Raw genomic sequence first — 16,429 nt, forward strand, 5'->3', positions numbered from 1 at the left:
TCCTGTAGTGGACACCGTGTTCACACGTAGTGCAATCCATGTCTACCTGTAGTCTAAATCTTGTGCTCTCCGTGTCTATCTGTAGTCTAAATCTTGTGCACTCCGTGTCTACCTGTAGTCTAAATCTTGTGCTCTCCGTGTCTACATGTAGTCTAAATCTTGTGCACTCCCTGTCTATCTGTAGTCTAAATCTTGTGCACTCCGTGTCTACCTGTAGTCTAAATCTTGTGCACTCCGTGTCTATCTGTAGTCTAAATCTTGTGCACTCCGTGTCTACCTGTAGTCTAAATCTTGTGCACTCTCCGTGTCTACTCTGTAGTCTAAATCTTGTGCACTCCGTGTCTATCTGTAGTCTAAATCTTGTGCACTCCGTGTCTATCTGTAGTCTAAATCTTGTGCACTCCGTGTCTACCTGTAGTCTAAAAACGTAGTGCACTCCGTGTCTACCTGTACCTGTAGTCTAAACGTAGTGCACTCCGTGTACAAGAGTGTAACCTTTAGTCTACTACCAACTGTATTTAAAGTGATTGCTTAAAATCCTTAATAGTGTGTCCTAGGTTTGTGTATAATATACTGTTGTTCCTAGGTTGATAGTAAAAATTTCGTGGCTTGGTTTTTCCAGTGCTTGTTTAATCTATTTTTGAAAATGTTCAGGTTCTCAGCATTGACTACATCAACAGGGAGATAATATTCCAGGACTCCACTATCCTGTTACTGAAAACTTTTCTTGCTGAATTGAGACGAAAGGTTTTTTTTGTAGAGTTTTTTGTTATGACCTCTTGTACCTGTGTGTCACATTGGAGTACACATGTTCTCACTGGTAACAATGTCGATTATGTTTTGAATTGACTTGTGCCCGATCCTATTGCAAATATGGCAATAAGATATATTTCAAAAGTACATTGTACAGGTTTTCTTTTTAGAGATGGGGACGTTAGACATAGACAGAAAAGCCAAATTAAATTTCATAGACAAATTATCATCAAAACGGTCATTCACTTTATGTTTCATTAATTGAATTTTACTTTCGTTGATGTTTATTTTTCACGACGTTGTCGTAATGAGAATAGATTAAGCGAACCTCCCTGTATACCTTTTTAAATTAATATCTTTTGAACTCGTAGACAACTTAATTAACCATCAGTTCGAGTTTGAAAGTTTGAAACTCCCCAAAAACATTTGACAATAAAGATTGTTCAAAGGATTTTCTTTTGAACACAAGACGAAATCAGTTAAGGGGGGTAACTCGTGTGGCCTTGGGTCTTTTCAGGTGCACCCATTCATTTTCATTAAACAGGAGGTCTGCTTATATTTGATTTTTTTTTAAAAGTTTCTAATATTATCGAAGAAGAATATATTGTATGTTTGTCTCCTATCTTATAAAAAAATATTGTCACTTTCCTTCAAATGTGTATCGTAAAAATCATCGGTGTCAAATTTGGGAATAAAAACGTGAGCGCGTGCGACAGTTGACCAGGTGAATCGGTCGTAATTCTCTCTAACTTTATGACTGGTTTATAGACGACCCATGTATCCCACGTTCCACAACCGACACGGATATATATCAAATAGTGTATTGTAAGTATTTTTCTTCTACATCGTCTAAAGTACATGTACATGTAGAATACGAAATCGTCTAAAATGGTCTTTGGACGCTCTGGTGGGTTCAAAACTAATTCTGAGATCCCTGTGATGAAAATTAGTTCATACAAGGATCTAATATATAATTAGTTACAGTATCTAGATGGATCTGTCCTAGTGTTCATCGATACCATACACATCAGATCGAAATACTACAGATCATGTACAGTTATTATTTAGCGATCTTGAGCCCTATGAATTCGCGCAATCTGTTATATCGATATTACCATACATATTTTAGCGTAAAAATTTATATCGTGGAAAGCGAGAGCATAGTATCGAAATACTACAGAATTAGCATATCATTATGGACCTATCAAATGCCCATATACCATCATACCATGTTTAGATGTTTCATTATAGTGCAATGTAGAGTACGATTTTTATCGATTTTTGATCTAGACCTCTAAAACATCTAAAAATGGTCTGGGGGTACATTGGTGTGTCCATAATGATATAAACTGCAACTTTTTTTCATACAACCCTGTAGGCATGTGCATGTTCTAATAGGAAAGCTTTCCATTGACCCAAAAAAAACTAAATCAATCCCATCTCACAATAGTGGCAAAAAATGGAAATGGCTCTATATACGATATATCAAGCATAAAATACAAAATGTAAGTCTCGGGCACCTGGTTAGTGGTTGTGCATGTGCAGCGTCTAAATGACCTTGATCAGTCAGTGGTAGTTTTGGCGGGAAATGTGGACGGATGACAGTAGACCTATGAAACGCGTGAGTAAATTCTTCACAAGTGGACAGATTTATGGACCATGGAATCCTTTGATGGTGAGAAGCAGAATTGAGTTGTCATGGACAACAAGCGGTAAAAATATGCAAACGCCAACTTAGGCACATTGGGACAAAGTCATTTGACCACCAAGGCAAATAACAGGCACTGAAGTCCGGTGTCGGTTGAATTCCGTGCACATGCATCGATGTCAAATTTTACCCAATATTGATCTTAATTCAACAGGGCAGAACAAGTGCTTGATAAGACAAAGATATCCTTGAATATATATTCATGATCCTGTGAATGTTTAAATTAGAGACCAGATATTTAGATTATATTATTTAGTTTGTCAATCTAAATATTGCTGTAGAGAATGAATTCGGATAAAAATATATAAAATGTAGCTATGAACATGCATCTAGTTATATCAAAGAACTAAATAGTAAGAAATATTTAGAATCTGTGGGTTATATAAGTATTAATTAAAGTGCTACAGTTTTGTGCTGACAAATTGACAATGTATATATATGTGGAATGTGAAATTTGACCAGTGATTGACCACATAAATAAAGAGTTTGGACAAATAAATTGAACCAGGGAGGCTGGAATCAGAACCGTCCCCATGGTGTTATCTGACCCAAGTGTAATTAGAGGGGCTAATTAGGGATTGAGGGGGACTAATTAGGGTGATTTAGGGGCTGTTTATCTAGTCCCTAACTCCAGCCATCATGGGTCTGGCATGTCTTATATCAACATGGTGTCACCAATGTCCAGTCATAAAACTGACCACTAGACACTTATGGTCAGTTAGAGAAAATACAGATGTTGGATGTACGACCCAATGTAATGGTATAAGTCATAAATAAAAGATATGAAATTACTTGCGCTTGAACATTGTTATGACTAAACACTTCAATCATTTATTATTGTATTTGTGTTAATTTTTAAAACCTGTATTAAACCCAAAATTCGGAAAGGTTTTCCCAAATGTAATCCCCAAAAAACTATCCAAAATTTGTTATGAACTTATTTTTACATGTATATTTGCTTCAGAAAAGTGAATATAATACTATTCTCATTATATACTTCCTTTAAATAAATGGTTCTATTAATTATATGCTTTAATATTTCAAAATAATTATTTTTTCAACAAAATCTTTGGTTTTGACTCACACATTTTCCAAAATTCAAAGCCAGGAGCCCCAGCATTCCAAAAATTTTATCTAGGTAATGGCGAAAAAAAATCCTGTTATTTTAATAAAACTGCAATGCTGCTAATTAACCAGGTATGCTTTTTTTCAGTGCACATTTTGTGGGAAATGAAGAAAAAACTATATTTTGTACAATTGATCTAAAATGTCATAATCATATGTTTTTGAAATGCTAAATAACAAAATCAGAAGAGTTATACCCCAAAATTTTCTACTTGCATATTCATAATTATTTTACTGTTTGGCATCATAGAATTCAAAAACAAGTTGCAAAATTGTTTCTCGTCAAATTTAAAAATAATTTGGATAAAGCAATAATATTTTTTTAACATACTTTCACTGAAAGGTAGTAGGCAAAAAATGCTTTTACCAGTAAATGAAATTCATTGAATTTGAAAGTACAATGTAGTAAGTAAAATAGCTTTTACGGGTAAATGTGTTATTTTCAATACAGAAGGTGAGCTTAGTTGATGATTAATCTATTTATAAATTTAATTTTCAATGACATTTCCAAGTGAAAGCAGTATGTCATAATTTAATACTTAATGATCAGCATCATGTCACACTAACAGAAGAGTAAATTTTAAAAATTTTACACAGTATTTTTGTCGGATGTAGATTCTAATCATTCCTAAACAATTCGGGTGGTGTTTTTTGTCCCTGTTTTTCAAGTAATTGAATAAAGAAGTAATAAATTATATATTTACCAATTCAACAGTCTGGAATAAAAACTTATAAAATAAAAAAATTAATAAAAATATTTTATTACCTTTTTTTTTACCTCAACACACTTGACAAATTGTCTTATTCTTCTTGTTACAGCTTTCAATTTCCCTAGCTTGTGAGGATAGAGGATGCTACTTAAACTTCAACCGAAAAGAATAAAAAAAAAAAAATAATAAAAAAGTAAATGTTCATGAAACAGCTTTTGACTTATGACGTCTTGACACAGCTTGTACTAAAGACCTGTCATTTTGACTAAAATCGTTGTGGGTGTGTGGGTATCTTGGGAACCAATGGATTTGTTCTGTTCGCGACCTCAACCATCACATTCATCAGGTAAAATTCATTTTCATGTCAACAGTCGCCAAGATATCATTAATTATTGTATCCATATATTGGGACAATGTGGGGCACCCTTGTTATCAGCATATAAAAGTTCAAACGTTCGTGCTAGTAAAGGTGCATTAATGGGGTCTCTTATAATGGACTTAGCGAGAAGGCTCTACAGGTAACTGCACCAATAACAAATGCCTTGTATTTAGTACTGAAGCATTTCGTTTTACTCATATTGATTTACCTGCTGCTGTACATGGTACCTGGTATATGGGGCATGCCTTCCGTGGACCTCTCACGTGGTTTGACCTCCACTCCATCCATGATTTATATGGTTGTAACTTACTTATTTTATTATCAACTGAAAGTAGTAGGCAAAAATGCTTTTACCAGTAAATGAATTCATTGATTTTGAAAGTACATGTAGTAAGCAAAATAGCTTTTACCGGTAAATGTGTTTTCAATACAGAAGTTGAGCTAGTTGATGATTAATCTATTTATAATTTAATTTTCAATGACATTTCAAGTGAGCAGTATGTCATAATTTAATACTTAATGATCAGCATCATGTCACACTTAACAGAAGAGTAAATTTTAAAATTTACACACGTGTCAGAGTAGATTCTAATCATTCCTAAACAATTGGTGTCTGTTTTCAGTAATTGAATAAAAGTAATAAATTATATATTTACCAATCAACAGTCTGGAAAAAAACTTTTATTACTTCAACACACTTGACAATTGTCTTATTCTTCTTGTTACAGCTTTCAATTTCCCTAGCTAGAGGATGCTACTAAACTTCAGACCGAAAGAATTAAAACATCATGAAACAGCCGACGCTTGACACAGGACCTGTCATTTGACTAAAATCGTTGGACCATAGATTTGTTCTGTTCGCTCAACCATCACATTCATCAGGTAAAATTCATTTTCATGTCAACAGTCGCCAGATATCATTAATTATGTATCCATATATTACAATGTGGGCCCCTGTTATCAGCGTATAAAAGTAAAGGCATTAATGGGGTATAATGACTTAGCGGAGAAGCTCTACAGGAACTGCACCAATAACATCCTGTACTGCAGCTTTTACTCATATTGATTTACTGCTGTACCTGGTATGGGCAGCCTTCCGTGACCTCTCAGTTCCACTCCAGTGATTTATAGGTTGTAACGTATTATTTTATATCATTGTCATCCAGGAAGATGTTTCAATTGATTTAATTGGATTTCTTTGAGGATTGAGAAAAGATTTTCAAAGAATTTATGTACCACAATGTACTTAAAGTTGATCAGCAAGATATGATTTTCATAAACAAGAACAATATACAAATAAGGCAACTTTGTACATTATGTTGATTGATAATTATAAGACTCTTTGAATCAAACATGAAAGCTACAGTAATACTCTATTGGAGAAAGATTTTAACAAAAATAAACTTTCAAAATCGTAACATTACAAAACAATGAAGGTTCCTATATGAAGAAAAAAGAAATGATTTAGTAAACTGAAGTCATTGTCTTCTAATCAACCATAAGTAAAGGGAAGTAATCTACTTTTGTAAAAAGCAAGGAATTTATTAAGAGAGATTACCACTGCAATGAGGGGAGATAATACACTATTTATAAACCTGCCTTTCTATGAAGCTAGTACCTAAGGGTATTACTATAGCCCTTAGACTGCTAAACATATTTATGCATTTGTTTAAATGGCCCTCAGTGCTTCACGCGTAAAAAGACGTTTTTTGACTCCGAGTTTTCAACCGGCGATCAGATCATCAAATCTCCCCCCTGTTGCTAAAATTATGACTGAAAACGAAAGTAGAATGTTTCCAATTGGTTCTAATGTCATTACATTCGATATTCTCGGGATTATACCCTAAAAAATAACCACAGGTGTGGAAGGAATTTGAACAGTATACTGACTCGTCAAAATGGCCGCTCTGATAGATCGAAGTGATGAAGAACTTGTACATAACAGTTCTTTGCTAGCGATTGACAGAAGTTGAAAGTAAATTTGAAGGGTCAAATACTTTAGATTGGGATCCAATAGAAGGCACTATTATTTTAATTTCTCCTATAAATAAGTATGTGCCCGATGCCAACACAGAACATAGGCAGCCCCCCAAGCGGCCGGCTGCCGTGTTGAGAGATGACAAGATTGACCTTGACAATGCTCCGTTCACAGGCAAGTTGAAATTATGAATAAATGTAAGCCAGTTCCTTTTTAAAAGCATTTTTGGATGATTACAGCATACAAAAATAAAGTTGTTCACACAAATATATTTCTATTATCTACACGAAGTTTACCGTCAATGACCGGCATGTTGAAAGAAAACAGACGAACGAAAAATGACAGTATTACGTTTTTTGAGATGCAGGTGTTTCTTTTACGTGATAACGGTTACAGGTTTTATCCATGCAGATTAAGTGATTTACACCACTGTTGGTCAAGTCATGATGCACTCGAAAAACAATTTTTCAGAAATTGTTTAGGATCGTTTTCAAGTTATATTGTCTAATTAACTTTCACCTGACTGAAAATGACTTACCTGGATTCACCTGAGCTATAACGATACTTTTAAGGGTAATTTGGTCTAAGATAGAGATAATATGTGGTATATAATGCAGATGCATACACTATGTGATGATAGATCAGAAATTAAACAGGAAACTAGCTTCTTTCCTTCATGAACAATTATCAAGATTTTATTTGTGAATATTAATTAGTTTTAGAAGATTTTACCTGGATTTTTTCAAAAAATTAATAACCAAATGAAGTCATATGCTTCTTAATACTAAGGTTATACAATTAAAGTAGTTTTATTTCATAATTTTAATTGAGTTTTCTTGTTATTATTTGATAAAACCTAATATTTTTACCTTTAGTCACCTGTATTGTTACCTGTATGCTTTACAAGAAGTATATTTGCGGAATAAACAGCATCAATATAAACTGCAGGCAATAACAAACAATTTTCGTACAACTTTTATTCACATAAAGCAAATAGTTTTCAAGATATACTCATTTATAATTAAGTTATCATTTCCCTGGATTTTACAAAATTAATGCAGCACTGAGAGTCATATTACTATACAAACCATTCAGATTGCAGCAGCCTAAGGGTTAGTATAAGACAGTGTTACAATTATAGATTATATTGTCAAACTTGTTCAAGCTGGATTAGTGAAGAAAAATTATTATTACAGGATCTCCCGATTGAAAATACCTTTTTAGTTCACTAACTTCCAAAGTCCATGTAGATCGAATGTGAAATAAATTAAAAAAATCAGAATGCCCACAATAGTGAATAGTAAAGAGCAAATTATACAGTTTGACAATGGTAGCTTTCATTACAACCTGTGTATCTAAGATAGAAGTACCCCGCCCAATTTGGTTACAATATCTCCATCTGCCATCTTTCCTGTTAACAGCACAAGTTTTGACAATTGTCATTTGCATTCTAGTAAATAAATTTGATTGCATTTTATCTTTCTGCGACACAAAGATCTGCAGAGCGGTGTCTGTGGCGATAGCCCCATACACCTGTGTTAGGGGTCCATTAGGCATTGTATAATGGTTGCTGTTGTAATGTAAAGAACCTTGTCAAAGACCTTTTTCTTCTCCATTTATTCACCTTGTGACTCCGAAATGTGTTTGTACCGACATCATCCTCAACCCTATCTTGTGTCGGATCTGTTTCGCTGGGGACATAACAGGATGACCCTGTGTAACAGTATCGCAAACCCTGTATACACAACTTCTGATTTTGTGCATGAGAAAACATCATTATGGCTGAATTCTGGTAACAAATCACATTGTCATTCCGTACAAATTTGATGTCCCCATTTTAAAACTAGTATCCAATTTCTCTCATAAAAGGAGTAAATCTTTAAATCACTTTCGCATAATAAAACGTTGGAATAAAAGATGGCTCAAAATACTATGCAAAAACCTTGTCATTTCAGAATAGCATTAAATTGTTGTCTGCGCATTTAACCTCAGTATCATTAGGTCATACAAACGTTTGCTTCCTTTGAACTTCCTCACACAGTCATAAATGTTCGTACAATTAAATGATTTCTCACTTTCCATCTTCGGTTTCTAGAAAGCACTGAATGGGTACATAAGGGCGGACACTATATATACGTTTTAACTATAAATTTAAACATGATTCACTGGCCGTGTCACTTGTATGCTATTTTGATGGGCAACTTCAGGATGTTAAATTTGTTGAGTAAAACTACATGTAGAATTTGTCAGTAAAACTCACCAGAAGTCAAATATTAATGTCATAATTAATAGATAATTACAGAAAAAAGCTTGTAGAAATGTACATGGTCATTTTCTTGTATCATATGAAAATTTCTAAAAAAAAAAAAAATATTATATGTATACATAGACAGAAATATTTATTTATAAGAAATTTAAATTGGGCGGTATGTTCAGGATAATTATGTTTAATTTTATCTAGTAAATTTGAAGAAAATGTAAATTTATAGAAACAGTGTGTAGAGTTGAAAAATGGAAAAAGTTTTCTCTTGATAAAGATATGACAACTTATATAATTTACTGCTATTTACGTCAGGGATGGTTCTGCTTCTCCAGTGAAATTCAATGTGGTTGCTATATCGAGATCAGTTTGCATTTTTTTTTTTCAAACCAAAATCTTGTTTTATGTGTAAAAAATTATATATTGTTGCTATGCTAATTTAACGATAACATTGTCATTGTCCTTATAATCTTGTAACCATCAGCCTCAGATACATATCATTGATATTACAATTTAATGTATCAGGTACAATCTAAAAAGGAAATATATCTAATGTTAAAATTGTCACTTACATCTATATTTCACACCTTGACTTTACATTGACATTTTGCCTTTAGCCTCCCTTGGTTGGCCATGTCTGACATCTTATCAATTTCATGAATAATTTACTAGGTAAAGAAAACGGCTGAATTTCAGGGCTATGGAAGTGTTATCCCTAATAAAGTGAAATGACAAATTGACATAGCTGTAAATTTATATCTACTACAACAAATTGTGATATCACAAACGTTTATAGATATCAATTTTCATTTGAATGGAGGGAAAGCTAAGGGACTTTTTGTTGTTCTATATTTTTTTTGTTGTTTTCTTAAAAGAAAAAATATAGAAATGGAGAAATTTGCATCAAAAGTTAATAGGAATATATTGTTATCAAAAATGTACATAACGGAACACACACATCCTTTGATTTCGTTTTAGAGACTGTTGGCAGGTGTTTTCCTTGTGATGTTTTGGCCAGTCACTGCATGGGCCCCATTCTGAATGAAATAATTCCACAATATAGTCGAATTCTCCCAAAATATACAGTGTACTTCTGAAATGTGTGAATCTTTTAATTCTATTCCTAAGATTAGAAAAAAAAATCTGAAGTTTTAGCGTGAAAAAGCCTTGACGACATGGTAACTGAAACAAAATGGTAGAAGTCGCTGTATGTTGTATTCCAAAGCCTGAAAGTTCTACATACTTCGGGTACTATTTCAGGCTTACATGAACCAAGTCACTGGTTATCTAAATTTTACAGTTTTACAATCGCTGTACAAAACTTAATTTCAACATGAACATTATATAGTCACCGCTGGCCATTTTCCAAATTCAAATATTTATTTGTCATTTTTCGTTGGTTTTATTTCTTCGAAGCTTAAAAAGTCATAGATATTTTAACATTTTTCATGCCAGAAGTTTGACTTGTGAATTTGTTGTAGGTAATAATGGCAAATTTGTTTTTGATATTGAATTCATTATATTTTTGTCTGTTTTCAAGTATTTTATACAATGAAATATTCTTCAGATGAAAGTGTATCTTTTTATTTTATTCCTAATTTCACATGAAATTGTTAAAACTTCACAGTTTTATTTACAAGAAAAGAAAAAAAGGTGATATGTGGCCAACAAGAAATGAAGTTCTCCAATTGAATGAGATATTGTCAGGACACGCGTCTAAACCCAGTATTACTTTAAAGGAAGATATTAAAAGATCAACATCATCATGCTTTCCAGCAATGACGGCTCTTAATCACACAAATATCCTCAGGACATGGTTGAGCGATTTCCCCAGCATCGATCTGACTTCGGCTCCATGTAACCAGTGTAGCATGACAAGAGAGAATCTGTAGATTTACATACCGAGCAGCAGGCACACAGCATGAGGAGTTTCCACCATTATGATAGAACAGTGGGCATAGACAGAGGAATACAACAGGTCTTTGAGGTTACTGGATGAACAATTGACTAATTAAACAGCTTTTAATTGACCCCCTGCAGTGTCTGGCATTGTACCTGTGATGGACCATGTGGTTTAGGCTGTCTGCATGTAAAGAGTTCCCTACAGGTAAATTTAATATTTGTTTATCACTGTGTATTGTGTTATTGTTTGTATGTTTGTGTTTTAAAGTTCACGATAGGGTCACATACATCTTAGAATATTAAAGATTTCATTATGTTTGCCTTGAAAATAAAAACTTTGTTTGACAAAGAGGCTACATGTACTGCCAAATATGACATTGAGTATTGTTTGTAAAAATTAAAGATAAAATGCTGCATTAATGTCACTTTCTCTCCATTTTGATCTGGAGTAAGTTAACGTTGTATGGGTATGTGATAAATACGAAGATCTTCATCAGGCATCATGGATCATTTAATTATAGCATTAGTCTAGGAAAACTTGGAAGATGGTCTTTCATACAGTTGGAGACACCAATAATTTAGTGGTGTGATGGACCAAAATTTTCACTCAAAGTTTTCAGCACTGTCATCCAGATGTCTTAAGTGTGAGGGTGTGTGTGTGTGTGTGTTTGTGTGTTTGTGTTATGTAAATATGTATTGCAACCATCTCAAATACAATGTAATGGATGATGACAATATAAAATTATTTAGATTTGATGCCAACTATATCTTTACATTAAATAGTAAAATGAACTTGATACTATATATGATAATATCACAGCATCAGTATGTTGATCAGCTTGATATATACAAGACCATTTAATTTATATTGAAATTTTCTGGTTTGGTGTAAAAAGGACTGAAACAGCTGAGATGATTAGATATTTTCATATTCAACAAACATTTGTGCTAAAACAGATGATCAGATGTAAAAAAAAAAAAAAATTAAATAGAAAAATTTTACAATCGAATACTGATTGTTTATTTTGCTGATCATACCCAGTGATAGCCAATGTACCCAGGTATTGTGAAAAAGACCAGATATAAAATGATATTGAATACCTGATATTTTAAAACCCCTATGAGACACCATTCTATCACAGTAAAAATTGTCAAAGATGATAGAAAATATTAAATAAACATATTGAGCTATAATATTTAAAGAGTGTAGATCACAATAAAATACACAGATCAAAGAGAAATATGGTTAAAGAAATTAGTTACATAGGTCATTAAAACTAGAAGACCATCTTGAAAATGTCCATTGGATAATACAGTGAACCCTTAATGAGCTGAACATCTTCATCCCCAGTCCGAATTACAAATTTTCCGGACTGCTGATTCTGTGTTCTTGGTCAATATTGTCCGTTCCCTAACATTTCCGTCTGGACTGCAAGTTTTCTGAACTATCAACGTCCAGATTGTCATGGATTTACTAAATGATTCAGTAAATATTTCACGATAAATACCAAATTTTGATCTAACTTCAGAAGCTGACGTTTAAAGATGGCCACTTTATTTGTCTTTTAACTCTTGATCTTTATTCCGTTTGTTCTTTATGGGGACATGGAGCACATGTTGAGTTACTGATGCATACAATGGTTTGAGGAAATATCCGTTACAATTAAATATATTTTTTTCTTTGAAGTACCATTTTGGAATTTTAGGAAGAGTTGTATGCGACACCTGTTGATTATAAAGGTGTGAATACTATATTTGAAATTGATCATTTTCATTATCTTACATCTACTCTTCTGAAGATTCTTTAAAATTAACTTTTAATTATTAAATTTTTTCCAAATTCTCTGAAACCTTTTTAGTATCAGAGAGAAATGTTTTAAACATTTTATCCTAATTTAGACTGAAAGTTTGTAGGATTAAAATGTAATCAGATGCTTTCAACTGCCGAAAAACACCTGCTGTTGAAATCCATTCGATTGCAAACCTCTTAATTTCTGGGTTTCGGTGTTCAGCTTAACTGCACAATCATAATGCGATGATGGAAAGTAAAATGTTTATCATACGTTACCGCGATACAAAACCTCAGTAATGATATGTTGGGAGATATCATATAAATTTGATGGTATTTAAAATGGCTTAAAACCGTCGAGAACCATACCTGTATTTTGATCTGACGTCTTCACTATGTAGGTAGACATACGGTAAGCCGTTATCTTTTAAGCTTTAATTTACTTCATCTTTCTGCTTCAATGGTTAAGTAATTTTATAAATACCATATAAATTAATGGAAATGAAATGTCATCGAACACTTAGGAATTGTAATATGTACATGTTTTAAAAGCATTTAAATGAATTACATCATATTATGATACCTAGTATTTTTAATTTTATTAGCCTCAATTTTCAGGTTAGCATTTTAAATCAAATAGCTACTTTACAAATTTTTTTTTTTTTTACAGAAATATTTTATTTTTAAACTGCACATATAGTGTGAGAATTTTCATGAAAAAGAGGGGGGAAATGTTTACAGGTGCAACTGAAATAAAATGATTTCATTGGAGGATTAACACGGAATGAATAAATGTGTGGGCCAGTTGTACGAGATGATCTTACATACTGAAGATATCTAAATTGTTGGCAGGACTTCGTACAATAACAACTCTCTTTATTTCTTTGTCCCTGCTAGCAAACCGGATAGAAAATAAACATCCTGCATGTGACTTTATTTAAGGCAACACCTTGAAACATTTGATAATGTCTTTCTGACTTTTATTTCATTTAATTCAAATGATGTTTGCATGTGGAATCATTTAACCATAAACTCTGTGGAAAGGAAGTATATTTTTTTTACCCAACACCTTTGTTTATTCTAAAGCCGATAGCTTCTGTGATAAACATGTATCCAGGGTTTCAGGTGCAGGCATGCAACAGTCGAGAGTAATTAGTATTTGGTCTGATCTGTCCCTTATGCTTGGTATATGACCTGAAACTCAGAATGACTAGGCAGGAAATAACACATTTGTATACAGTAAATTCTGGATTTGCCATGTCTCAAAAATATCAAAATTATCATTAGAATATACAGTCTTATAATTTTTTGATCTTCATGTAATATGAAATATAATTAAAAAAAATCAGAGCTAGATCATAAAATTTTGAGACATGCAATATTTTCGACACTGATCAAAATATTGAGAAGAACAATATGTGTTGCAGTAACCATATTGAACTGACCAATAATGTTAAGGACACACCTACAACAGTGCAGACCAATCATTTCTCAACTATTTGAAGAACTGTAACAAAGTCTCAAACCTCGGGTTTTATCTAAATGAAAGCATTATGCAGATCTTTGATGTAAAATCTTAAATAGAATGAACTCACTTGGTAATTAACGTAGACCGTTCCTTCTGTGACGTCATACGTTTGTAACGTTACTATCCAGATCCCGGCAAACATATTTTATTTCTCCGTACTCATCTATTATAACTCGCTTCTGACATCGGCATTGGAGCAAAACTTCGTCTGGAACCTTTCTGAGTGTTTACTTGAAGTGTATCAATTTAAAGGTGTGGCAGTCGGTAAATATAGTATAATTTTGAAGAATCATGCATGAAGTAAAATCCAAGAATCAGTAAACAGTCAGATGGAATACACATGGATTTACGGGGAGCCAAAATGAAAAACTTCACGTCAATAGTAACAATTGAATTACCGTTATCGTTATAATTGTATACCTATCTTTTTGCAGAATAGAAATAAATTTACATAGTAGATGGATGCCTAAGGAAGTTAGTGGTGTTATGAATGGAAACATTAGAGTTTCGAGCTTCGATAGGCACTCTTCGTAAGATACCGGTATACTAATTTTCGTCCGGAAATGGACAAACAAAATACGGAAATAAAATTGCGGGAAAATATTTTCATTTTATTTTATTAAGATATTTACTTATAATTTAAAAGATGCTATAACGGGAAATAGTCCATTTTAATACGGTATCACACAGAGCAAATATTCGTCTCAGAAAAAGCTGATGTATTTTCTGCTGAATTAGACTTTTTTTGGAAGTTTGAGGTCAGGTCTACATGTAGCTTACAAACTGGTTTGGTATATTTTATATAATAAATAAATAAAATCATCAATATATATAATCATTGTGTTATTTTGTATTCTCCAATAATATAATAAATATAGAACATTAACCAGGGTAAATGAATAGCATAAAACATTGAACAGTGCTACGGATTTGCCTATTCTAAGGTTTTCGGGCCAAAATTTAAGGGGTATTAGAAAGCAAATCGGTCATTTTTTGAAAAATAATACGGTGAGGTATATTTTTTATTGGTTTTTCTTATTGCAAAGAAGTCAATCTTCATGGAAATTATAAAAAATCGATTTTTCCTGAGATCATTTTTTCAGAAAAAAAGAAAACATGACCATATTGATGCAATTTTTCACTAAGATTTGGTCCGGATTTTATTTTGAAATAATGATATTTTGTTTTATTGTGGAAAACCCAGCTAATTTAATAGCGTTATGAATTCTATCACCTACTGAAGGTATGAACATGTTACAGGCATATTCTTTATATGTTAAGGGATGTTACAGGGAGGGAATGTTATTTATTCAAAAATCCTTAAAATCCAGAATTTTATGTCATTAGTACATATCTTTAAGCAACCCTGGAAGAAAAATTAACCCGTTGACATTTGTTTTTTTATGTGGTTTCCGTGACCAGGATATACCTAAAATCAAAATATCAAAAAATAAAAGAAATCCCTGAGAGGAAACCAGAAGGGACGGTCTACCTTAAGGTTAAATCACTACAACAGCAAAGACCAATCATTTCTCAACTATTTGAAGAACTTAAACCCGCAAGCTTCAAACCTCAAGGTTACTGAAAGCATCATGCAGTCTTTAATAAGAAGTTAGATAGAATGAACCAAACTTCACTTGAAGTTACGGTAACATCAGCCAAAAGTCTAACATAAACTTGTTCAGAAGATTTAGTGTATACACAATTATGTTGAAATATGCTGTCTTTCATACACATGCCATGCAGATGTAAAATTCATTTCCTTTGGTACACAGAATATTTTTTGAGGAAACTGACTCCACTAAAAGAATTAGTTTTCCTTCACAATCCCTGAAATCACATTACTGGATGAGCTTATTTACTTTTCACATCCCAAGTATAACCCGCAAAATCCGCAGTGAGTCTTTACTGCTATTTGATAGAGCTATTTGAAATGGAGAAAAAGCTGGTTTCTGTAGAAAAACGGCGTGTGTTTGTGTATGGCTGGTTGACTGCGATAATAGATTAGGTAATTCCAGGCAGGTTCTTTTTATGTCCGAGAGGAATAGTAATCAGGGTTCGGAAGCTTGTTAGTTCATAAACACAATCGTTACACAACCATTACTTATTCAGTCTGTAGAAAATTAGCTGATCTCCATGACACGATCAAGATTTTAAACTAATACTATATCAGTTCGCAATTTCTCAAAACAAACAAGTCAAAAATGGACTTAAGTCAATTTGTTTTACCCGGTACTTAAGTTACATAGTGTATCGATTAAATTTTTACTTCAGTCGGTGCTTTTTGTTTCAGAAAT

At 32.9% G+C, this 16,429-nt stretch overlaps 1 long non-coding RNA gene across 1 annotated transcript; it reads left to right on the forward strand.

The window, feature by feature from the left end:
• The first annotated feature begins 2,336 nt into the window (after nt 1–2,336).
• Nucleotides 2,337–11,014, forward strand: LOC138326842 (uncharacterized). Its single transcript, XR_011208961.1, has 3 exons — nt 2,337–2,428; nt 5,404–5,557; nt 10,690–11,014. It is a non-coding gene; the product is annotated as an uncharacterized lncRNA (long non-coding RNA).
• The last annotated feature ends 5,415 nt before the right edge of the window (nt 11,015–16,429 follow it).

Source organism: Argopecten irradians, chromosome 7, assembly GCF_041381155.1.
Source record: "Argopecten irradians isolate NY chromosome 7, Ai_NY, whole genome shotgun sequence".
Taxonomy (NCBI): domain Eukaryota; kingdom Metazoa; phylum Mollusca; class Bivalvia; order Pectinida; family Pectinidae; genus Argopecten; species Argopecten irradians.